Here is a 25,370-nt window from a genome sequence, read left to right as displayed (position 1 = left end):
AGTATATGTGTTAGTGCTGAATATTAAATTAGTTAAAAGGTTTGATGTAAAGTATGAATTTTTCATACACTGTCATTCACTTTTGCCGAATATATTATCATATTGGACAAGCAATATTTTTTTATCCCTGGGAAACAGTGCAAACTACTAGCATCATTTCTTCAGAAAAATAGTGTATTCCTTCCTTATTGCTTGTAATGTTAAAAGCTTCTCTTAATCTGTTATGAGTGGATTTTAGTTTAAGAAAAAAAAAACTTTAAAATATAAGAATTTGATTGTGTGCTATTGTTGCCTGCCAACAATGAGCTAAAGAGGTTAATGGATCATAGATTTGGCAAACAGCCACACTTCCTCCTGTTCAATACATTTAACAACATAATTTTGTTTAACTTTTAGCATTGAAGGAGTTGTTGGTAAATAGAAATTGGAATTTTATACAATTTTTCCCAGAAATCCTGCAGCTTTTTCAGTCATTCATGGTGAACATATGAGTCCTACAGTTGAATGGGTAAGGAATGAAAAATAGCAGGCTCCTGATTCTCTTGTGTCCAGCGCCTTGTGTAGTCTTATGCTTGTGTAAAGTGGATATAAATTGTTATAAATCTGGATGGTAGCAGGCTCTTGCTGTTTTGCATCTATCGTTCTTCATACTCTGGGACTCATGTCACTATGAATGGCAAATATATATGCATTGTAGCAGACTGGTAGAATTTTACACTCACTTTGTACTGGTGCAAATAACTATACAAGTAAAGGACCGGGAAGAATCAGGCCCTCAGTTGGTATTTTCTGCTACTTGAGATACTTTGGGCCCAATCCTTTCCTTAGTGAAGTGATTGGCCACCAGCCTGCTCACATGTATGAACTAGTTCATACCTGGAACTAGTCTTCATAAGACCACTTTCCAACTTCTCATTTGCAATTATCGTTTACTCTAGTTCCCTTCACCTTCCCTCAATGACTAAAACGAAAAGGTATACATTCAGAGACAATAGTTAAAGCTCCTCAATGTGGTAGTATTTAAAAACAACAACAACAAAAAAACTTCACCAATTCACTCCGAAACTTGCATTCAAAAGCCCATCCCCTTCCCAATCTCAAGGGTGGGAGTGGGACAGCTTTCGAGCAGGTCTTCTAGCGAAAACGCGTTAGCCCAGGTCTAGCTGTCTCTCTCCATCCTGGTACGTCCGCTGGGGAACACTAGTGAGACTCCATAATAGGACAGGCAGCAGCAGTCGAGCTTAAAATGCAAATCAACAAGGAAACAACTTGACGGTGGCTATGTTTTCCTCTCCTGAGAAAGGGGGTGTCTGGGGTTTTTAAACAATTCCCCCCACCATGGGGGAAATATTTCCATGTGCCAATAGATAAACCATGGCACCTAACTGCTGAGCCGATCACTCTGTTTGGGAAGAAGGTGAGCTGGGGGTGGGGGACGGTGCGGGCATCAAATCAGGTATTGCAAAGCTGCCTCGGCGATGCAGCTGCCGCTTCTTTACTCCGCGGCGGAAGTATCTGGCCACAGTTCGGAGAAGCAAGCAGCAGCGCCCCGGCCGCTGCTTCCCGCCTGCTGAGCCGTGCTCCCCGCCCCGCTAGGGTCCCCGGGGCACGCTTGCACCTGCCACATGGTGCCCAGTGCGTGGCTGAGCCAGGCCGAGGCTCCGCGGTGTCGGCCCGCTGCCCAGAAGGACCCTGCTGCTCTTAGGCTGCGTGTCTGTGCGGGGGGCACCTGCGCTGCGCTTTCCAGCCCGCGCGACTGTGACCTGGGGGGGCGGGGGGCTTCTCAGTGCTCCAGCCAAAGCGACTCTCGCGCGCAGCTGGGCACATCCACCGGCGGCAGCAGCAGCTGCGGGGCGCTCCGGGAGCAGGAGCGGCGCCGTGTCTCCCTCGCAGCCACCGAGGCTGGACCTGTTCTGCTCCTCCGGCCTCCCGCAGCAGCCGGGGAAGGCAGGGGAGAGAGGCTCTTCTGTGGAAAACGATTCCTAGCTCGCAGCTGGGGAGCGCGAGAGATTTTGTGTGCGAGAGACTGGGGGCGGGGGGGCGCATCTGCTGCTGCCGCTCCCGGGCACAGGGGACTGGCAGTGCAGGGATTGGGGCTGCTGCTGCTGTGCCCGCGCCGCGGGAGCGCGCCCTGCTGCACCTGGCCCCAGGCTCTCTGGGATGTGCAGAAAACGCGTCCCGAACTCCGCCACTTCTCCCCGTCTCCAGCAGTGCGTGTGTGTCTCGCTCTCCCACACGCAGCAGAGCCACTCACGCTAGGGTCTCCTGCGCGGGGCTGAGCCGCCCTGTGTGCCCTGGCTGCTGAACAGGGGAACCCGACCCGCTGCCCCCGCCTCACCGCTCCTGCTTCTCAGGATGCCCGGTAAGTGGTGGTGACAGTCGAGAAGTCTGCCCGTGCCATCAGCTGCTGGGCTAGCGATAGCAGTGCCCGGTCTTCCCGCACGCGCGGCAAGGCGGAGGGGCGAGGAAGCGGCTGATGTGATGCTAAGGTGAAGCCGTAGAGAAGGACTTTTCAGCTGCTGGGCTGGATCGCTGTGATATCGCTCCGGGTACAGTAGGAGGGTTTTCCTGTGCATTGCTGGGACTCCTGCCCTGGGGGTTGTGCATTTCTTTGGGGACACTCTGGGGTTTCTATGAGCGTGCTACCTGTCACGCCACGGTGAGTGCAGTGTGGGGGCTACTCCGTGCATTGCCGAGGGGCTTCCTTGGCTTCTTCTGGGTACCGTGGGAGCATTGTGGGAGTTGGCTGGGGTGCAGTTTTTTGGAGGGGTTGGTTCTGTGCAGTGCTTTGGTACCGTTGTGGGCATGGTCCTGTGCATCAGGGGGATGCAGTTGGTTCCGTGCATTGCTGAAGGGTTGGTTCTGTGCCTTGCTGGGGATAAGGCTGGAGCTGCTGGACACGGGGTTTTGTATTGCTGAGGGCACGCCAGAGTTGCTGTCAGGAATTAGCCCATATCTGGCTGCCAGAGGCTTGTCGTTTATACGTTACTGTTAGAGTGACCCCTATTTAGTGATGATGCGATTCAGGGCTGTAGAAGGGGAGTGAGAGGGTCTGTTCTCCCGCCAGCCGCTGTAACCTGCGGTGGGAGAGGCTCCACTAATGGGGTAGGTGGCATCGCGCCTCCTGTCGCCTGGGTCCCAGCTTGGGTCTTCCCCACTCCCACCACGGGCAATTCAGCTCTTGCCCAAAGAAGCCGCCTACGGAGTTCATCAACTACTATCCCTTCTTGGTGCCAGCCCATCTCTCTTCATCATGTGCTTCATAGCGGGTTCTGGCTGCAAAATATCGTTTCCCTAGGGGAGGCTTAATATTTGCAAAATGGTTGATATAAAATTAGTTCATGGTTGCATTGAACTAGAGATTTGTGCCTGGTGACTCCTCTCAGATGGCTGGTACCTCCGGCTGTCAGATGTCAGACTCTCTAGAGCAAGGGGGTTGTTTGTTCTTTCCCACAAATCAGGCAAAGCAGTGGGAAACAGATAGAGCTGGCGATTGCTGAAGACCGTTAAATGGATTTTTGCTACACGATTTCAACATTTCTCCTGGTTTTAGAAGCAGCACTATGACGAGCATATCTTGTCTCCGTTCATTTGAAATGCTGGATCTGATCCTGCTCCCACTGAAGTCAATGACAAAACTCCCATTGACTTCAGTGAAAGAAGGGCAGGGCTTATACTGAATACTGCTCAAAGGAAAAGGATAAGAGAGAGCAGGTGGAAAGAGGTACAGCAGCAGAGATTAGTGAAAGAAGTTCATTCTAAGAAGATAAGAATAGCTGTTACCAAAGAGATTTTTAGCTGCATTGTGTCAGAATTATCTTGTAGATTTCCAATCGGACTGAGGGAAGAAAAATCTAAATGATTGTCTTCTCTTCAAATGTTTGCGAACAAAAGGAAGACTGAGTCATTTTATACACAGACTTCCACAAAATATCCAAGGGGTCAGAATAGCATATTTGTTTGTTTTTCTGGTGCTCTACTTTCCTCTGCCCCTCCCCTACTATAAAGTTGTTAACCAGAGGGGGGGGGCTGATCCAAAGCCCACTGAGCTCAACGCAAAGGCTCCCATTGACTTCAGTAGCCTATGGATCAGACCCTAGGAGTAAGCAGTGGGAACAGGAGATTAACAAGAGAAATGTAATATCCCTAAGGGAAGGTGTTGCATAATATTCATGAACAGTTTCCTCCTTCCCCTTGGGAAAACATAGTACATGTTGTATAATTTTTATTTCTTCTTCAATTTTAAGAACTCCTGCACAACATACATACAAAGAAAAATGCATCTTAGTAATTAAAATGAACATCATATAGATTACAAAGCATATTTTATACAAAAAAATAGTAGATGGAAGTTTTAGCTCATAGAATGTTGTATGCATAGGGAAGTATCAGAGTTAGAAGCAGTTCAATATATTAATGGGACCCCAAATCTTTAATAAACCCTTAAGAAAAACCCCTCTCATTTGCATATTCTGACCACTTTTTAATCTTCTCCACCTACTCTAAAAGGATAGAATATTATTTGTACTTTATAGGTATATTTGTCAATTCTCATCCAAAAGACTAATTTGCATAAGCTCTATAAATAGTGACCTTACTAACTTTTCTACAAAGTGTTTAAAAGAACTCCAAAACACTTAATATCCTTATACAAATATCTAACTACCATCAGGGTCATGGTGGTAATCCAGTATCCCTACAGATATTTAATTGTTAGAAATAGGATGCTTCATAGCAAAGAAGAAGAAGAAGAAAGAAGTCAAGTTAATATATAGTGTACATGCAATTCAAGATACTGGACCTAGCTGACAGTTTTTTTTCTATGCTTCCAGAAGAATTGCTGTTAAATTGAATGTATTCATAATATTTATTTATGGACAGATGTTCCTAATAGAGCTAGGGTGGGGGAGAACAAAGATTTAAAGCAGATAAATGCTTTTCTTTTTATCACTTTCTCTTTTCTCTTGCAACCTTCATATTACGAGAAGGGTCAGACTTAAATGTCACACTGCAATTTCTATCCCTAACTTTATTGTAACATCCTGAATTTAAATTGTTTTAAATCAGGTACTATAAATTTGGGGGTCAGACAGAATTTTGTTGAGGTTTTTCTTGTCTTAATCTAGTAGTTACTGACAGGCATCATGATAAGCTATTTTTACTATTATACTTTTCATTGAAATAATGAATATTTTTCCATATTAAAAACTTTGGCCTGATTTTTTTTCTCCAAAGCTGCTAAGCAACTGCAGGTCCTGTTGACTTCATCTGGAGTTGTGGATATTCCGCAACTCTGAAAACAAGGACATTTATTTGCACAAATTTTAGCATAAGCCCTGTAAGCTGTCAGCTATGCAGTGTTGTACACCTTTTTAGATTTTGTCCCAATGACTGCTCACATATATATTAAGAAATCCAAGTGATACTTGAAACATTTGTGTATTCTGAAATTAGAAAGTGTATACTCATTTTTGGCATTTATCTATAAATGAAGTGTGCATGATTTGGGGAGCAGGATTGGGGGGACAGGTGTTCTTAGATCAGAGGTTGTAGGGAGTGGGAAAGGAAATTAGCAAATGAAGAATCTACATTTGAACCTCCTTTAATCACTTTTAACCTTATTGTCAGTATAATCTGCTGAGGAAAAAGTGTTGCTTGATCCAGATATCATTCTTGTCTAAATTTTTCACTTAGGCTTCTGAAAATGTACTCTAAAGTATGTTAATTTGAAACATATTTATAAAGTCTTGTAATCTTCCAGTGTGTTTATCATACGAATGATACTGACAGATTACTGGGCTCATATAATTAGACTGTAAACATTCTCACCAGGATTCCAGCAAACAGACCCTTGACTTTTTTCTGACTTCTTGTCATGTTTCTATTTTAAAATCAATTGTATGGTGTCATATCTTAGTCTGTAGAGCAAATTCTTAGAAATAGAAGAATATAGTTCTTAACTTATAACCCATCAATTTAAGAACAAAAACATCCATAGTAGCTCAAATCCATCAAAATATTGTATTCAGGTTACGGATTTTACATATGGAATATGTCATGTAAAACAGATGGTATATAAAATTATGCATAGCATGGCTGGAGAACCACAATATCTAAATTCAGTGCAACAGAACAAGGAAGGACTGTCATATGTAACTTAATGTTTTAGTGGCTTGTGTGTACTGCCTTAGTGTTTATTACTGGTTTAATTCATGAATTTTGTTTTCCTTCGTTTTAATCATGACTTTCTAGAGAAAACAATTGGGGTAGCCGTGTTAATCTGTATCCACAAAAACAACAGGAAGTCCAGTGGCACCTAAAGACTAACAGATTTATTTGGGCATAAGCTTTCATGGGTCCACCTGAAGTGGTTTTTTTACTCATGAAAACTTATGCCCAAATAAATCTGTTAGTCTTTAAGGTGCCACTGGACTCCCTGTTGTTTTTTTAGAGAGAACATTCTCTCTTAGAAATGCATGAGTTTACCACTCAATAGAGTCTAGTGTCTAAATAACATGAAAACATACATCAAGGGAAATACTGTTATATCAGCTTTGGTAAACTATGTAAAGACAAGCTTCCACAAAATTCAAGATTAATAGAAACATTCTTGCGTATTTAAAAACAAAACAAAACAGTTTTTTAACCAAATAAACTGTCCCTGAAATATTGCAACCCAGATAATGTTTTCCTGGAATTTCGTTACTCATCCATACTGTTTACCTAACAAAGTAGCTGGCAATGGATGACTAATGAAGTCATTTTTGGTCTGTGTAAATACTGTGCTAGTACCAAATCCTAGCTTTCCTCCTCAGGCATTGAGAGTTTTGCCTCAGTAAAGATTGCAGGATTTGGCCCTGAATCAAGAGTTTTTGTAACTATGCAAAATAGTGGTTATTTTAAAATCAAATAAAAAAGTTATAGCAGAAGGACTCACATTCACGAAAACACTAAGCCCATACATATCTTTAAGCCTGTACTTAAATTCCATTGAAGTCACTGGGATTTAGGCATGTTCTTAAGAGCTTTGCTGGATAGAGATGTTTTCTTGAAGCAGGGCCACAAATATCGACAGTGATTGGACTATACTATGTAATGACTGCTTGATAAATTTTATTAACTTTTTTGGGGGTAGAGGGGAAGCACCTTAAACAAAAATCTTTTTTTTAGTTGTGAATCTTTTTTTTTAAATGTTCAAATGCATTTTTAATTGCATAAAACCATATAATGATTCTGTAGAGCTGAGACATCTTATGCTCAGACCCAAGCAAATTTTCAAAGATGAAGTATGAAAGAACAAACTTGATAATTAAAGTAACACAAGATAAACTTTAGTAATACTAACAGAGACCAATTTAACATAATACAAAACAATCTCTTGTTTAAAGCTTATAAAATTCAGCTATTATTGAATAGGTAAATTAAGGAAAGTTTCCACAGTTAAACTATTTAGTAACCCAGAGAACCTTTAAGATATTTGAGGTGACACACTGTGCTTCACATTGCAAAAACTGATAATGTTAGCTCACTGGTACCTGTGGTCATGATGCATCTTGTTGCTAGCAATGGGATGCTTCTTGAGAAGATCTGACTTTCTGTGCAGAGGGATTAAGATAACATGTCTGTCGTGGTGTGGTATATAATAGTAGTGTCCAATCCATTTTCTTTTCTGCGTGATATCAAGTTTATCTATTCACATTACTGTACTAGTATCTTGTATTATTATGTCTTGAATAATCTTGATTGTGTGCATTTGTTGGAGTCTCCAAAGGACTATCATAAATAAAACTGTTAGTCTGCATTATAGTAGAGACATTTGGAGAATGCCAAGGGTAACTGAATATTACATTTAGGCAAACTTATTTAAAAAAGAAAACTAAATACCAAAAGTGATTGGTTAGAGGTCTTTATGGTCTTTGACTCAATGTATAAACAAAGGGTATATACTCTTGTTTTTAAAAGTCATAAAGGCAATGCCAATATTGGTTTAATCCTGAATAGAATTAACTGTGACATAAATTGAAGAATAGGGGTTTGTCCTCCAAAGCAGGTGCTTAAACTTGCTCAGCAGATATATAAGCTTTCCGCACAAGGTGGATTTAGTGTACATCCACAATGCCTCCCACTCCACTAATTAGCTTTGCTACTATGACGATACCTTAAAAAGTGACATCTCTCACAAGTACACTGGGCTTGTCTTAATGGCAATAGCCTTGTACAGCATCCTGGGTCTTGAGCAAATGGGCAACTTTTGTTTTTTGGTCTTATGGCTATTATGTTATATATAGTACATAAAAACAAATACCACAGAATTTGTTTAAATAAACAAATCCAAACCATTCACCAGTATTTTTCCACTTGATACAGATGCTGTTTTAATAGAAGTTTACTTAGTGGAATAACATGAGACAACAGAACAGGCCACTTTAGTCTACTACTCTCTTACTCCTGCTTCTGAGAATTAAATTTACAACAGATTTGGGATTGACTGACACAGGAAAAACAAGCAGAAATGTATGAGGATGCACTTTCTCTTCAGACACAGAAAAAGTTTGGACTCTTAAGTCTCAATAGGACTTTTCACATGTATAGAATTATGCATTTGCTTAAGTCTTTTCAGGATCAGGGCCTTCTTAGATACAATTTTGGAGAACTCTCACTGCTTCATTGGATAGATAACACTTTCTGAGCATGCATCAGTGACTATACTTTTTGTTTTGTGAATTCACAAAACATCAGACCAATACATTGATTTTTGTTTTGTTTGTGTTTATTTAACAATAAGATCCAGTCTGTGTCTATACCTTGCTGCTGTTGCTTCGTACATTACAACAAAGATCTATCTTTCCCCTCCATCCACACATCTAAAACTCTCATCTTGTGTCTCAACTACTGCAACATCCTCCTCTCTGGCTCTGACAAATCCCATCTTGTTCCACTGAATCCATCCAAAAAGTTGCTGCAAGGATCGTTTTTACTAGCTCACCACTTGAGCCATGTCACCCCTCTCTTTGTGTCCCTCCATCATCTCCTTTTTGCCATTGCATCAAACAAACTCCTTGTCTTCATTTTCAAGGCATTTTCAGAGTCAATCCCCATCCTACCTATCATCTTTAAAACAACACGTTGACAACAATGCCAAACTTTATTGCCTACAGTATGTGGTAAACTTTCAAACAAGCATCTTCATCCTTTGTCCCATGCTGCCCATTATGGAGTACCTCATAAACATGTGCAAAGCCACCTTCTTCATTCTACTTAAAATTCTCCTCTGCCATGAAGCCCACAACATCCTGACAATAGTTCGGCAGTTTTCTGAGACACCCGTCCCTCCTCTCCCGCTTATTCCCTGGCAAGTATGACCTTACTGTTTCCTTGTGCTCCCTGAGACTGTTTGTTCTGTCCACCAGATGCCTCTGATTTTATACACAGATTATAATATTGTTCTGGAAGGAATCATTTGTGTTTATACAGCACAGTGGGGCTCTGGTCCATGATTAAACCCCTAGACACTAATTTAATAATATATAATAAATGTGCTGGTCATTTCACAGTACAGTCTAGAATAGAGAGAAAGGCGAGATACACTGGGAGAGACAGAAAATGGTTACCTTCAATGTCTATATATAAATGTCTGAACTAATTATTTTTCAGTTGTGTTGAGCGTAGACCACACAGAAGTGATGGTGAAATCCTGGCCTCCTTGAAGTGAATGGGAATTTAGCCACTAGCATTGATGGGGCCAGGATTTCACACTCCTTTAGGAATTATGTAGAGGAGGAGAAGATTGGTGACCTAGCAAACTCAGCTTTGGAGGTAGATCTGTGCTTAGGGATCAGCACTGCAGAAGGTTTGGAGAAAGGAGTGTGAGAGAAGGAAACAAAGGAGGTGTTGATGCTAGCAACATTGGCAGACCAAGAGGGTGAGTGGAACATGATGTATGTAGGCCATAGGTAAATTGTACTGGGCCTCAAAGGTGAGACCAAGAATTTAAAAGCCATTAGAAGCTAATAGAGCTATTCAAAGAGCATTTGATATTGTTTGACTACCAAGGAAGATAACTTTGGCTGTGACACTCTGGATTAGCAGGAAAAGGTTTTGGGGGAGGATTTTGATTACAGGTTTTGGGAAGACCTGAAGTTAAATAGTTGAGATGGCAAATAATAAGGGCATGGACAAGAGTTTTGCTTCCAGAACAAAAGAAGGCTTCATGGGGGGTGAGGAGGGGCTTGGTTTTTTGTTTTGTCTTTTAATCTTATAGAAGAGAAGTGAAAAGGTTTAGCAATGGCCTGGGTATGAGGCAAGCATGAGAGGAACGAGTCAAACATGATTCTGAGATTGTAAACCTGAGAGATGCAGAAGATTAAATGAATCTGATATTTTCTTTCTAACAAATGAACTCCCTAATACTGATGTTAATTCATGAGACACAATGAAACCTGTATCAAAAGGCAAATTAATATCAATTGTCTTGTCTTGCTTTTAAAAAAAACACTTTAAGAACAGCTAAGATTATAGTTAGGAGCTTTGCTACAACAGCGTAAACTAGAAAAAGTGTCTGTCTATATAAAAATGAGAATAATCAGGATGAAATAAGTTTAACTGAGATCAACAAAACAATACAAAAGTTATCTAAAATGTTTCTACTGTTAAGTAAACAACAAATCTGATGCATTGCTGGAATGAATGCTTAAAAGGGAAAAAGCTAGAAGGGACAATTTAGTGGATTAAAAATCCAGATGGACAGTAATTAATCTAGATTTTATTTTTAAAGTATTTTTTATATCAAAATCTAAAATGGTTTCTACTTTGACCCCTTCTGGCTTCCCTGTCACTAGTAGGGATCTGCTTATTGTCAGACAGGAAACACAATGAAGATAAAGGAAGATATGCCAGCACAATAAATAATTTACTATAACTGTTTCCTCAAGGTAAAACAAAGCAGCAGAGCCCGGTGGTTTTCCTGAAGAATGTTTTAAACCTATGGCCAGAAATTAGCTCCTGTACTGACAAACTGTAGATTGACAAAGGCGGAAAAAAAATCCTTCACCTCAGAGTTTGAGGTAAACATTGTATTATATCCTGAAGAAGAGAAGCCTGAAGGTTGGTTTGTCACCAGACATATACTGGCTTTAAAATCCTGCCAGTAAGACTTGGATCAGCAACCCCATATCTTATAGCTAAGCTCCAGGAGCCTGATCCAAAGATTAGTGAACTTAGTGAAAAGACTCTCACTGAATTCAATGGGGTTGAGTCAGGTTCCGTGCCCAGGGGTAATGTCCATAGAGCATTAGAGTGAGCCGTTTGATGCAATCATCAGATAAACTGCATCTAATATAGCCTCTTGATGCTGAAAAAGTAGTTGACTGGATCAAATGGATCCTTTCTTTGGCAAGATGTCCAAAATGGAATTTACTTGGAATTTATTTTAGCTGAATCATTGCCATGCATTCTCATCTATGTGCTGCTATAAAATTAGTAAGCATGGTAGAAGATGGGGTGGTAAGCATTTTCTACCACTTAATTTCATATTAGTGCCTGTAGCAAAAGGATTGATATCAAGTGCAAAATCAGATTTGTAAATGACACTCTACATTTCCATTTCTCCAGACAACAAATATGCTTTTATTTATACTCTAGGCAGAAGCGTCTGTTCCAGAATTATGATTCAAAATCTAATTTCAAAGCAAATATTAAAATACCTGCTGTTGTGAACTTTGCAAATTATTCTGAACGAAAGGTCTGAGTGTGGCTTTCAAATATTTCAAAGAGGTTACACCTAAGCAGAAGAGACTTTGAGTGAAATCCTGCCTCATTGAAGTCAGTGGCAAAACTCCCGTTGACTTCAGTGGGGCCAGATAACTGTTGTAATAAACTGTACATAGCAGGTGACATCACTCGCCCACATTTAAAAACAATTAATTGGTTTGCTTCTTCTCCAAGGGAGGAATTCTCTCCACTGGCATGAAGTACAACTGTCCAGGCTCCATGTGAGTGGAGTGCAGAGTGCTTGGGCAGATGAAATCTACTCTACCTCCAACCCTGGATCAGAATGTGGGGCTGCTGTTTAAACCCAAGCTCCTTTTCTAAACTGGAAGAAAAAATCCAATGGGGAAAAAAGGAATATATTTGTTTTTTCATTACAAACATTTAGTTTATTTGAAAAACTGCAGTTTTGAATGAAATGTTCCATATATTTTAGGTTGCTTTTTGAAATAAAAGTAATCTTTTAAAAAAATTTTGACCAGATATAATTGCATGTATTAAAGTTGAACAGGAATTTTTGACTAAACATTTCTTTGTTGGAAAGCGCTGGTTGTCAAAACCAAAACTGTTCCCTTGTTGAAAATTTTTGCCATATCCTGTTTGAGTTTTTTTTAAAGAAAATGTTGTTTTTGTTTCAAAAAAAACAAAACAAAAAACCCCTTTTTAAATTTAAAATTAATATATAGTGAAATATATGAATGTTTCATTTTAAAGTTATGAAAACAAAATGTTACAGTTGACCTGATCTAAATTATTTTTTTCAGATTATCAATCCATGAACATTTGAGAGAAACTTTTTGTTTCTATTCATGATGGGAAAATTGTCATGGGATGGGGAAAATGTTTCCCGCCAAGCTCTGCTAAGCACCTAGTGACAGAGCATATGAGCTCTTCCCAATTCCTTACTGAGGTGTAATTTTATCCTAAGTCTTCCTCCATAACAGAAAGGAAGAAGTGGATGCTTGGGCCCCACACAACAGCTGGGGAAAGAGGAATAACTAAACGATCCCTTTAGGTTGCTTTTTGGCTGGATATGAGTTGATTAATCTTTCACTTGCCTCTGTTTCTGACCAAGGCAGAGAGTGAGTGGACTTCTTATTGCTGAACTGGATTTAATCTATGGGAAGGCAAGACCTGATGCTAAATGGTAATTGGAAGGTAGCTTGAATGGAGCACGTCTGGCTGTTCGGCGGCAATTCGGAGGCGGATCTCTCAGTCCCTCTTGGAGGGAAGGACTTGCGGCCGAAGTGCCTCTGATCGTGGCTTTTTTTTTTTTCCCCACCACGTGGGGTGGCAAAAACACTGGACCAGCCCTGCTTCCAGCAGTATAAGATGTAATATTTGTTCTTTGTTTGTTGCTGTCCTTAGGGTGCACTAATAAGAGCTGTCTATGAACCAGACATCTTGTCTTCTGGATTCTGTTACCCAAAATCCACAAGGCATGGTATATGCCCCACAATCAGTGCATTGGATCAATATGGAAAGTTAATAATCGAGTTATAATAATATCCAGATATGCTGGAAAACTGTAGTTGGCCAGTCATTGCTGGTGACTCTAGCCATTAGGGTTAAAATCCTCAAGAAAGAGGACCTGCAGGAATTGTTTCCTTATTTCAACAGATAATCGTAGCTTAATGTGTGCCCTAATTCTAAGGCCTGATCTGCACTGAACTTCTGTACTACTATAAATATATTGATTAGGGATGTGATTTTTTTTAACCAATATACCAGTAAAACCCATTACAGTGGATGCAGTTCTTCTAGTGTAAAGGTGCCATATACTGGGATCACTTATTCCACTTCCAGTACAGGATTAAGCATTATCTGTATAAGCACCTTCATAATATTATAACTGGATTCACACTAGTTGTAGGGTAGTACTGCTGTAACTATGCTGCTACCATTAAAGCAGGACAACTCTTGTGGGTAGACCAGCCCGAAACCAAACAACATTCTGAAAATGTGAGCCATTACTAGAGGATTGCTGATGAAGATATACAAAAACAGTAGGCATTTCTTGCCCATTTTTCAATACCTACAGTTACGTTGCTCAGTGACTGCAACAAAGGTCAGTTTGCACTAAATGTTAAAATCCTAGGACTGTTTATTTACAAGTTCATTTTCAAGGGTTTATAAATAATTGAAATCTGTATTAAAATAAAGGTCATGAGTTCCAACATTTGTGCTCAGATAGAATGCAAACATGTACATAGGTAATCTTTATATGGTGAAATGCATTTTGACACGCATGGCACTGAACATGTTAGGGTTTTGTCTTAGTTCATACTCCTGCAAACTTTCCGGGTACATAAATCTCCACTGATATTATTAGAAATTCAGCTTTTATAAGGTTGGCAGAATGGACTCATAATGGGAATGTTCATAGCATCGGGCTGATTGTTTGTTTATATTACACAAAGATCTTTTAGCTCATCATCATGGGGAAGAAGAAAATGTGTTCAATTATGATGTTACTATACATGAGGTCTCAATTTTGGATATTGTTCAAAGTTAGCATCAATGAACTTGTAGCTTCTATTTCTCTTTGGAGCTTATCTGCAGATTCTAATGATGAACTATTAACATGGACTTTAATCATCCCATTCAGATTGCCAGAAACACTCTACAAGTGAAAATGAATGGGTACCTAGGATCTGGTTAATAAGAACATTTACAAACTCATGTTATGAATGAAATGTATATAAACTATAGGGATGGTTCTGCTTCCCACTCTGATCCTTGTACACTGCTCTAGTGACTTATAAGGTTTGTAAAAAAAGATGGCAAAATGATTGGGGAGAATTCCCCTGGCACAAGCCTTATGTTGGATTGTTTTAAGAAGCCCTGCACTGTCCATCTTCACAAACCAGCATACAGATTGGGTTCTGGGAGGGGCAGGAGTGGGGCCATAGAGAATGCTGGGGTGGCTGCCCTTCTTAGAGCAGTCCCTTTAAGTTAGACTGAGTTCAGCCCCTTTAGCAGGAACCTTTGCCCTACCTTCCTTTGCACTCTGCTTTCTGACCATGCCACTGTTTATACACACATGAAAAGAACTAGGATGGGCCCAAGGTGTAAAATTTAGATCTGACTCTGAACTTCCCCAAATTTGGACAGACTGTGAAGCCTGGCTGTGGTAGAGGGAATCATTTGTTGGAAAATTCCAGGCTTTATTCAGTACAGAGGTGTCTGGATTTCCTCTAGAAGATAGTGCAGGCTGAGATGAAGGCTGACATAAAAGCAGTTCAATCAGACCCATTCTTGTAAAACTGAGCATTGCCTGTTACAACTCATCATGTTTGCAAAATAATGTGCAGTGTGCTAGACCATAGTAATGTATAATAGATGTTGCAAGACACTTGAGAATAATCTGAGAATGGTATTGACTGATCAATATATTATATACATCTGTGTATAGATTTCTAATTTGTTCTATTAATTTTATATTGCATGCACTTTCTGCACAGGGTATATTTGAGTTTATTTTGAAAAGTATAAACATAAGGAAAAATTATGCTGCAAAGCTGAACTACTGTATTAATATAAATAACTATATATAAAAATAAATAACTCTGAACCTGTCCTTATCGTTCCCTTCATGTGAGGGAAGCATATTAAGTAACAAGTTACACGATTAGGGTCTGGGGTGGGGGAGAATCTTATTCCTACTCTGGAATCGTGCATGCCTCTGCCCCATCATCCTTTCCCCCTGTTCCTGAGTGTTTTGTGGATTTTATTAGATTTACCAGTATCTTTTGACACCATGAGTCCACTACAGGGCATGCTATCCAGAAATTGCTCAGCCACTGTAAACTTGTGGCGAGCCTCAAATCTGGTGACTGCTGCACAGTTCACACATACTGGGATAGTGAGTGTTCTTTCCGTGGTTTACAAGCCTTCCATCGCAGACTCCAGTCTCAAGATGGTCTCAACTTCCTGTCCGGTCAAGATTTAGCCATATGCAGACTAAATCTTTAATAGGTCTCCAAAGTTATGTCATAGAGCTGCAAAACTCTCTGCAGCTTGTCTTGATTTTAAAACATTGTCCATTGTGGTGTAACTATGCACATCAATTAAATCATAGAAATGTAGGGCTAGAAGGACTTCAAAGTCATCAAGTCCAACCTCTGCCCTGAGGCAGGACCAAGTAAACCAAGACCATCTGTCATAAATGGATAGGTAAGGTAAGGGTTAAGTTTCTTTTACCTGGAAAGGGTAACCAAACACCTGACCAAAGGACCAATCAGAGAACTGGATTGTTTAAAGTCAGGGGCGGGAATTTGTTATCAGGGGTCTTTGTTGTTTGCTCGCTTGAGTAACAGGTTTCCTACTAACTCCTCTTATCTTAGTTCTTCTAACATCTGTAAGGCGTCCCCGGACGCAAGTCATTCGTCTCTGTGATCTTTGTGGTGTATTGTACTGTATGGTTGTTTGTTTGGATGATTTATTTGCGGCTTATCTTTAAATCAGACTAGTTTTTTCTATCGTCTTATAAGCAAGGCCTGATATTGTGTTTCTTATGCAGTTATGTTTATATTTTCTTTCTTTTTTATATACTCTTTTCTTTAACGTGTGGAAGTTTCTTTCCTAGGGAGGCAAGGAGAAGGGAAAAAGCCAGGTTCGCGCTCTCTCTCTCCTATTTCTTTCAGGGAGAGCGGCTACGGGAGAGACAACGATCATCTCTTTCTTTGTGGTGAAGTTTTTTTCCTGTTACTGCTAAGAGCGCAGCACCGGGGGAAGGCAAAGCCCAGCTGTTGGCATTTTGCATTCTTCAATTTCCTGAGGGTAGGAGAACGCTTATTGATGAAGCAGAAAACCGGCTTTCGGGGCAAGCAGGGAAGAGGGAGAAGGATTTTTCCCCTGCTTGTAGCATCCAGGGATTTGGAATCTGGCGTCCACCAAGGGAGGTATAGGGACCCGAGAGCGGAAAGGGAGGTCAGGCCCCTCTAAAGTAAATTACCTACCTGACCTGGTGGCAGCCCAAATACCCAAGCTGGTAGTGAGCTTGGGGGAGTTTCAGGTAAGCCCCCAGACTTTTGGACGCAAAAGTCCAGGTTTGGGACAGGACCAGATTGTGGACGCTAAAGTCCAGGTCTGGGACTGGGAGGCTAGATTACCACACCATCCCAACAGACATTTGTCCAACTTATTCTTAAAAACCTTCAATGACGGAGATGCCACAGCCGTCTTTGGAAGCCTATTCCAGACCTTAGCTATCTTTATAGTTAGAACGCTTTCCCCAATAAGTAACCTAAATCTCCCTTGCCACAGATTGAACCCATTACTACTTGTCCTACCTTCAGTAGATTGGAGAACAATTGATCACAGTTCTCTTTACAGCAGCCCTTAACATATTTGAGGACTATTATCAGGTCCCTCCTCACTCTTCTTTTCTCAAGACTAAACATGCCCCTTTTTAAACCTTTCCTCATTAAATCAGGTTTTCTAAACCTTCTCACTTTTGTTGCTCTTCTCTGGACTCTCCCCAATTTGTCCACATCTTTTCTAAAGTCTGGCACCCAGACTTGGACATACTACTCCAGCTGAAGCCTCACCGGTGCTAAGTAGATCAGGACAATTACATCCGGTGTCTTACATACAATACTTCAGTAAAAATTTCAGACTAACTCTAACTTGTCCAGGTCATTTTGAATTACAGTCTTGTCCTTCCAAAGTGCTTGCAAACCCTTCCAGCTTGATGTCATCTACAGAGTGTTATAAGCATACCGTTCCCTCTGTTATCCAAGTCACTAATGAAAATGTTGAATAATACTGGATGCAAGACTGACCCCTGCAGGATTCCATTACATATGCCTTCCAGTCTGACAGCAAACCATTGACAACTTTGCTCTGAGCATGGGTTTTTTAACCAGTTGAGCATTCATTTTATGTTAATGTCCTGGCCACTGTTTCATCTTCCTCTCTCTACTGCTTTCCATGTGCAGTAGGCCTGACAGTGACCATAGTTAACTAATTTTTGTGGCTTCTGCTGTAGCAGCTATTAGCCAAATTCTAAAATAATCTGGGAACAATCTTGCAAAGTTGCTTCAGCTTGCTTGTTTCAAATGTGTAGCAGAAGTCTTGGGCATCAGTGGCACCTTGGTGTCCCTGTAGCACAGTTTATCCTGAAGACTGAAATGCTTTAGTCTAGCTCAAGTCAGAGGTATCTGGATTAAATTTAATGGATCTGAAATTATGGAGTGTTGAAAAGTGGTAGCATTAACCCTTTCCATCTACTTATCTCTCTGCTCCACCATATCAATGTCCACTTCAATATGTTTCATGAGATGCCTTCTTACTCTACTCATATTGTAGTCTGTTGGTCCCTGGGGTCAGGTAAAATGTTACAGTAAAGCTCAATTTACTCCCTGATATTCTGGACAATCACCTGCATTTTAAGTAGTGCATCCTCATAAAGCCAAATTTTAGAAACATACCTAATTTTGCACCCACAATTTTGGAGTCAGTCACAATTGTGTTTATAATTGAGTCTCCACTAAACTGTGAAATCTAGGGGCCAGATCCTTTCAAATGATGGGAAAATGGCATACCTGCATTTAAGTCAATGGAACTACGTTGATTTCTACCAACTACAGATCTGGCCAGTGGATAACAAACTATCTGACATTTGGGCTCAGTCTGCTAGTTAGAAGTGCTAACTGTGGCTTCTTGGACACCTTAAGTATTCCTTTAACTGGACTTACATTTGACTACTGACCCAATATTCCAGGGTGTTTGGAAGCCATTATAGAAAATGTCCCACTTCAGACTGTAAGGGGAAAAAGTGAAAAGTGCAGACCCATATTCCCACACAATGGTACTTCCTCATTTGTTCATAGGTATTCAGGAAGGAAGCAAGGTTACCTCCCTCCAGCACAAGGAAAATAATTTAGAATATTCTCACTACCCTTTGCATTACAGCTTTTGTTACAGCTTTTGTTGCTTCTCCTGCTGCTTTAGTTTGATCATGATGATACTTCTCATTGTGCTGCCCCTGCTCTTCATGCTACTCTCCCTGCTTTGGCTGCTTCTCATACTTCAGCTTCTTCCATTCCAGGATTCAGTGTGATACTGGGCTGCCTGGCCTGACCTGTCTGTCTCCTCCTCAGGCCCTTTGCCTTGTCATCTAATTTGATGTTGTCTTTACCCTCTGATTCTCTCCAACCTACAGATTGCAGTGGGCACCCAGCCATGGAATGGAACCAACTTCTAGGCACAGAATATACCCCACTGCTTCTGGGCATGGATTGCAACCCATTAGCCATCTGTTTGCCTGATCATTATGAATAAAAGCTGCCCTGAGTTAGTCCTTAGCGAGGCCTTTAACATCCTTACCTCTGTCTTCACACAGCCTTACTAACAGAGCTTTCCTGTACTCCCTGCAATTAATGGGCATTGTGCTACTCTGAATTTAACCTTCCTTATCTTGAAACTAGACTTTGAAAGGAACTAAACAGTTCTTTGTTCATTGAACACCTTCTGGTTCAGTCTGACTGCTCTTTTTGTATGTATGTCAGGGAGCAGGATGTATGTGGGTAATACATTCTCTAGTCCACCAGCTGCCACTAAGTGTATTACTTCTCTCTGGGGCACCACAAATCCATGCCATTTCAGCATTCACCCTATTGAGACAGCCTGACAAGTTTCATCAAGTGGCGCAAAACGCTTTTGCTTCACTTGAACTTAAAATGAAGAGATTGCCATAGGTTGATGACGCTCTGATACAAACACTGTTCTTTTTATCCCACCTATGATATAACTGACATGTTTCGGGAACATATTTTAAAGAGATGTACACTACAGGCAAAGAGCACTACAATACAGTCGTAGGGTGAAATCCTACGCTATGCTATGTGTGAGTACTGCAGGGTGAAGAAGCAGCCTCTTCTCTCTCCCTCATGTAAGCAGAAGGGAAGGATCTCTGCACAGCATGCTAGTAAGCAGTTGGAAGAGGGTCTATCACCAATGTTCCCATCACACTGTAGAAGAGGCATAGTCTGCTAACTAGGGTGTGTATCCAGCCCTTTAGCCAGCTAGCACATGCTACTGCTGCTCCTGTTACCATCACTGCTCATTTTAAAATAAGCAGCCAAGTGTGCCTGGCAGTATTTTCTCCTAGCCAGCCATGAGCTAGTCGATCCTGCAGCTGTAGGATAGCTTCTATGCTAGATGCATGTTGGATAATCCTCTGACAGCACTCTTCTACTGAAATAATGGCAGGATGTTGTTGTTAGAATTTATTTTATTGTACAATCTTAGATTGTCAACTCTTTGGACCAGGGCCTTTTTTGTTCTTGTACAGTGCATTGCGCAGTCGGGCCCTGGTCTATGATGGGGGCATGGGAAGGCTTCCAAGTGCTATTGCAGTACAAAAAATAAATGATTATTTTACATTAGTTGCAGGCCAACATATTAGTGGAAACCTGAAGATAATTCATTTACATGTGTAAATTTGTTTGATTTGAATGAATGTATTAAAAGGGTTTGTTAATTCCCACAAATGTTTTCCTAAAAGCTAAGTAAAGATGTATTTATTCAACTTACATGGTGTCAAGTATCAAGAGGTAGCCGTATTAGTCTGAATCCACAAAAACAACAAGGAGTCCAGTGGAGGTGCCACCAGACTCTTTGTTGTTTTTAGTAAACTTAGTTTCTTTTGAGATCACATCCAGACCACTGTTTCCAGAGATCAGGTCCTTCATGTGGAATCTACATGAAGACATGCTTTAAGTCTATTCTGCTTAATTTGTTGTCCATTACCTTGCCTTGAGACCCACTCTTGATGCAATAAGGATCAAAGTGACACTTAATTGGAAAGAAGGGCTCTTCATTCCTTCTGGGAGTTGCATGTGGACTCTATCACCCTTGCAGTGACTGCAAATGTTGTTGTTTAATAGATTAAGGCCTTGACTTAATGAAGGACTGTATTATTAGCTCTCCTCACTTTGAGTGATCCCTCTCAATTCTTTGCTAAGTCCAGCCTCTCAAGGATAAAGATAAAGCATAAGCCATGCTGCAAACTCTGTCTCCCCAGTTTCACTTGGAATTTTATAAGAAGAAAATAACAAAATGTAACTCCATGCCAAAAAATCCACCCTATCACAAATGGTCTGTTACAGCATACAATCACCCATCTCAAAATTAGATACACCAGTAACTTTTGATATTTGTTCCATTCATAGTGGAGAAACCCTGACTAAATAACAAAGTGAAATATTGTCCTTTTTGTGACTGAAATTTGCAAATACTAACGAGATTATATCATTGTACTGTCAATTAATTAACAACTGTTTATGGTTTTTAGCATGTATTTAGAGAGATGTTGCAGTTTCACTGAGTCTGCTAGAATTCTGACTGAGTTTGGCTAATTAACTCAAATGCACTCAAACCTCACATAAAATACACTTGAGTACAAAATTTAAAACTGTTGCTTGACAGACAGAGAAGCCATTCTGACACCTCTGTTGCCCCTCTGCTAAGCAGTAGCAAATGACTAGGACATTGCAGGTTAGTATCCCAATTGTAAAGAAATGAATGGCGCTGAGCCACAGTGTATTCTAAGTAACTTGTTTTTATTTATGTGTGTATATCAATCCTAGAACAGAGATGGTCAAACGGCATTCATGGCAATATATCCTTTTGGGAATCTCAGCACAACAATGCCTGGGTCACAATGAGCAACTCTGCCTTGAGAATTGACTCTAATCAGACAGCAAACTCTCCTGCTACTCATGCAGCTACTCCTTTCAAGGACCTCTGCCTCTACATAGTTTTTGCTGTATAAGGCCATGTCTTCTCAAGACAGAACATACATGCTAAGAGACCATGGAATGCTGTGTCACAATGCCATCTGATAACACCTGCCATAATATTATAGTGGCAGTGATTGGTTCAGCTACATTCAAATACATGTGTTCTAACTCTGTCTTCCATGGTTTGTAACTTTCTGAAACATTGACCTGCTGGACTGAAATTTTCCAAGCTTGGTCTCTGCCTGAAGGAGAGCTTGGTTAGAAAGTTTGAAAAAAAATGATCAAGTCCATTATTTTTAGTATAAGCAGAAATTAAAATGTTTTTGCTCACTATAAAAATAAAATACTTCCAACCTTTTTTAATAGGATTGTCATCTCTGAGGCACAAAAAACTAGGACATCTGGAATGATCCTGAGCCCATAAAACTAGCCAGCTGGCAGTGTTTAATGAGCATCTGTCAAGGTTCCTTCCCCATTCTGAACTTCAGGGTACAGATGTGGGGGACTTGCATTAGAAGCTCTAAGCTCAATTAACAGCTTAGATCTGGTCTGGCTGCCACCACACCCAAGCACTCCCTTCCTTGGGTAGCCTTGAGAGACTCCTCCACCAATTCCCTGGTGGACACTGATCCAAATCCCTTGGATCCTAACACAAGGAGAATTTAACCATCCCCCCTCCTTTCCCCCCCAATTCCTGGTGAGTCCAGATCCAATCCCTTGGGTCTTAAACAAGGAAAATCAATCAGGTTTTTAAAAGAAGGCTTTAATTAAAGAAAAGAAAGTACAAGAAAACCCTCTGGGAGAGATTAGCGTACAGCTACTCTCACAGACAACAGATTCCAAACAAGAGGATGTTCCCCTGGACAAACCTTAGTTACACCAAAAAAATACCCAATACTCAGTTTGATCTTCCTGTAATTGACAAGACAAGTTACAAAGAAATAAGCATAAACATGTATTCCTTTGAAAACTTTTACTTTTACTCTGAAAAAGTTGGTTCCTTGATTTTTTCAACTCTGGCTGAAACTGAAACTGACTAAACAAAGGAAACTCTCCTCCTTCCTTTTGAAACATCTTGTTCCCCCATTGGTTCCTCTGGTCAGGTGTCAGCTAGGCTAGGTGAACTTCTTAACCCTTTACAGGTAAAAGAGACATTAACCCTTAACTATCTGTTTATGACAGCACCCTTACAAATTTCCCAGGAGAGCTACCTCAAAAAAGTGACAATCCTGGGAAAATTTGGATAAGTAGCAACCCATTTTTTTTGAATAGGCATGTAACCAGAATGTCTGGATATAGAAAGCTGAAATTTGGTATCCAAATAATCCTCACTTGAAGTGCTTTTGAGTAGTCTAGCGAAATCTTGGTTTTGCTTTGACTGAGTTATGACCTGTAAAAAATTGTATGCTGGGCATCTGTCTGTGTTTTGTATATCTTTTTGTGTATCTAAATGAAGGCTGTGTTGCACATGCTGTGTGACTAATTTATAAGTTTACTGAATATGCAAAGGGGTTAGATAAGGCTGCTCACAATTTGTACAATATGCATGATGCTCTGATGTACCTTATCAGCTCTTCATTGGAGATGGGTATTCCGTGGGTCTCCTAAGGAAAATGGGACAGTACATTTCAGTGGTTTGTAATTCAATAGCTCCAAATCATGGAGTTCACATACTCTATCACAACTTTGTTTCAACTTGACAAATCTCCAGAGTTCTAAAGAGGTGAAGCTCCTTGTCATTTCATTCCTTTTCCCCATATTTTTTTTCTTTTTCAAACAAACAAACAAACAAAAAACACTTAGGAAATCGCATATAAAATCTGTTAGAAGGTTAAGGTCTTGATCTTGCAAAGACTTGTGCATAGGAAGAATAATTCCCTCTACTGAAGGAATTACTATCTGAAATTCTGCAGTCTTTGTTATGCAGAGGTCAGACTAGATTATGGTCCTTTCTTCTGTCCTTAGAATCTATTAATCTATGTATTTAGCTTTCAGCACGTGAAGAATCCCCACTGAAATCCAGCACCTGGCTTCTATCCACCACCTCTCTGAAACTACTATCTTTTTCTCCAGAATTTCATCTTTTACTTAAATAGAAAAAGTAAATCTCTAGCCATTATGGTTTTGACAAAAACCTCAAATATGAATGAAAGGTATGTTTCTACTGCAGTGTGATAGGCACTTGGGCTAGCCCAGCTCAGATGTAAGAAGCTGCAGTGTAGAGCCACCCCTGACTGCTTTCACATTGTGTCTGTACTCATCTGTGTGAGGTGGTAGGACTTTTGCAAGCATGTCCCATGGTTCTTAGCACTCCATGTTTTTCCCAGTGGATTGTGGGAGAACTTGTCTGTCCTGGGCATGCAGGGGAACTGTGGGAAGGCACTGGAGGGATATCCTCATTGGAGTGATTTACATGTGTCCTCACAAAGGGAGTGGGTTACAGCACTTGAACTTTAACATGTAGGCCAGGACAGGCGAGTTAGCCTGGGTTGAAAGCACTGATGTATCTGGGAGAGGCTTTTTTTGTGGATGGGAGGCAGTTTAGCAGCATAGTCTGGGTTGACTGAAGTGAAGATAAGCCCTGAGTGTAGCCAATGTGGGGATATCTATATGACCCTGCCAGGAGCCTACAGCAATAGTTCTGAGAGGTGAGAATTGCACCATTCATCACACTGAGGTGTTGTTTCAGATGCCCAGTGATGACTTACATGTTGACACTGTTAACGGTTTCATTCTTTGTGTAATACAGGAAAGGGTAAGTCACACTTCTACACAGTTTACTGTGAGGTCTCTTTTTTTTTTTTTAAGTGTCAAGAGTAGGTGGTGGTTGGGTGAGCTTAATCACTTGCCTCTTCCCCAACCGAGGAGTAGAGTCCAAAGAACGTAGCAGAGCCCATGGATATATTCAGGTCCCACCAAGGGAAAGTCAGTGAATCTCAGAACATGGATGATGATCTTTGTGCAAATAATCAAATCTACAGCAAGTGGTGTATGGTGTTAGAAATGTGGGGGGTGGTTATTTTGGGGATGGAACTTGGAAGAGGTCCACAACCTTTCCTCTGCCCCCAGTCCTGAGCCTCTCTAGAAGGAATGTTAATATAAAGTTTTTGGGAAGCCCTAATCTGGACCACAATAAAACTATAATGTTAAGGAAAAAAGGACAATGGTAGGAAACACCTGATTTTTTTCAGTTTTTTTTTAACTGATTAGTTTCATATTTGTGCATCTGAAAGGACTGATACTTGGAAGAGGAACTCTTTAGGGACAGTTCCTTAAGTCAAGTATAATGTAGAAATATTTCCCAGGTCTGGAAACTTCTGCAGATGAACTGGGGCAAAATCTTGGGTATAATAATTCAGATTTTGTACTAAGAGCCACGATACAACTTTATGAAGTGCTCTCTAAATTTAATCCGGAAAATAATGTAGTATGTGGAATGGCTGGGATCTTCCCACCTTTTCCCTTATTTAAATGCCATTCATCAAGCCTACCTCACTTTCTGGCAATGATGCATGAGTGCAACTAGCTGGAGCCTGTCCATATATCTTCAGAGTCGCTGAGTCTGTTAATTAGTTTGACTTTAAAATAGGAACTTTAAGTATTCCCAGTGTATGACCTTTTCTTTGGAAGCCTTTTGCTAACTAATGGCTGGTTTGTTATCTTTCAAAGTTTCCATCTGGTTAAAACTTATTGAATTTTATGTTACTTTTGAGTGTTTATATGAAGAATCTAGGTTGTAATCTAAGAATGTTATTTGTTTTTTTTCTGTCCTATATGTCCATAACTTTCCTTTATTTGGAATGTCTACCATTTCCCATGATTTGCAATGGGACATAAGTTGCCTAGTGGGATTGA

The 25,370-nt window shown here is 40.5% G+C and overlaps 1 protein-coding gene across 2 annotated transcripts in view; it reads left to right on the top strand.

Annotated features, from left to right (window-relative positions):
* Positions 1–2,045: 2,045 nt before the first annotated feature.
* The window catches only part of HS3ST5 (heparan sulfate-glucosamine 3-sulfotransferase 5), a 306,981-nt gene continuing 283,656 nt past the window's right edge, over positions 2,046–25,370 (top strand). The window contains exon 1 of one of the 2 annotated variants that reach the window (XM_075063432.1): positions 2,046–2,362. The gene's annotated coding sequence lies outside the window, so the exon portion shown is untranslated. Of the gene's footprint in view, positions 2,363–2,469; positions 2,550–25,370 lie in introns of those variants that run through there. The other variant, XM_075063433.1, reaches the window with a different exon arrangement.

Source organism: Chelonoidis abingdonii, chromosome 3 (assembly GCF_003597395.2).
Source record: "Chelonoidis abingdonii isolate Lonesome George chromosome 3, CheloAbing_2.0, whole genome shotgun sequence".
Classification (NCBI taxonomy): Eukaryota; Metazoa; Chordata; order Testudines; family Testudinidae; genus Chelonoidis; species Chelonoidis abingdonii.
This window is presented reverse-complemented; position numbering and strand designations above follow the sequence as displayed.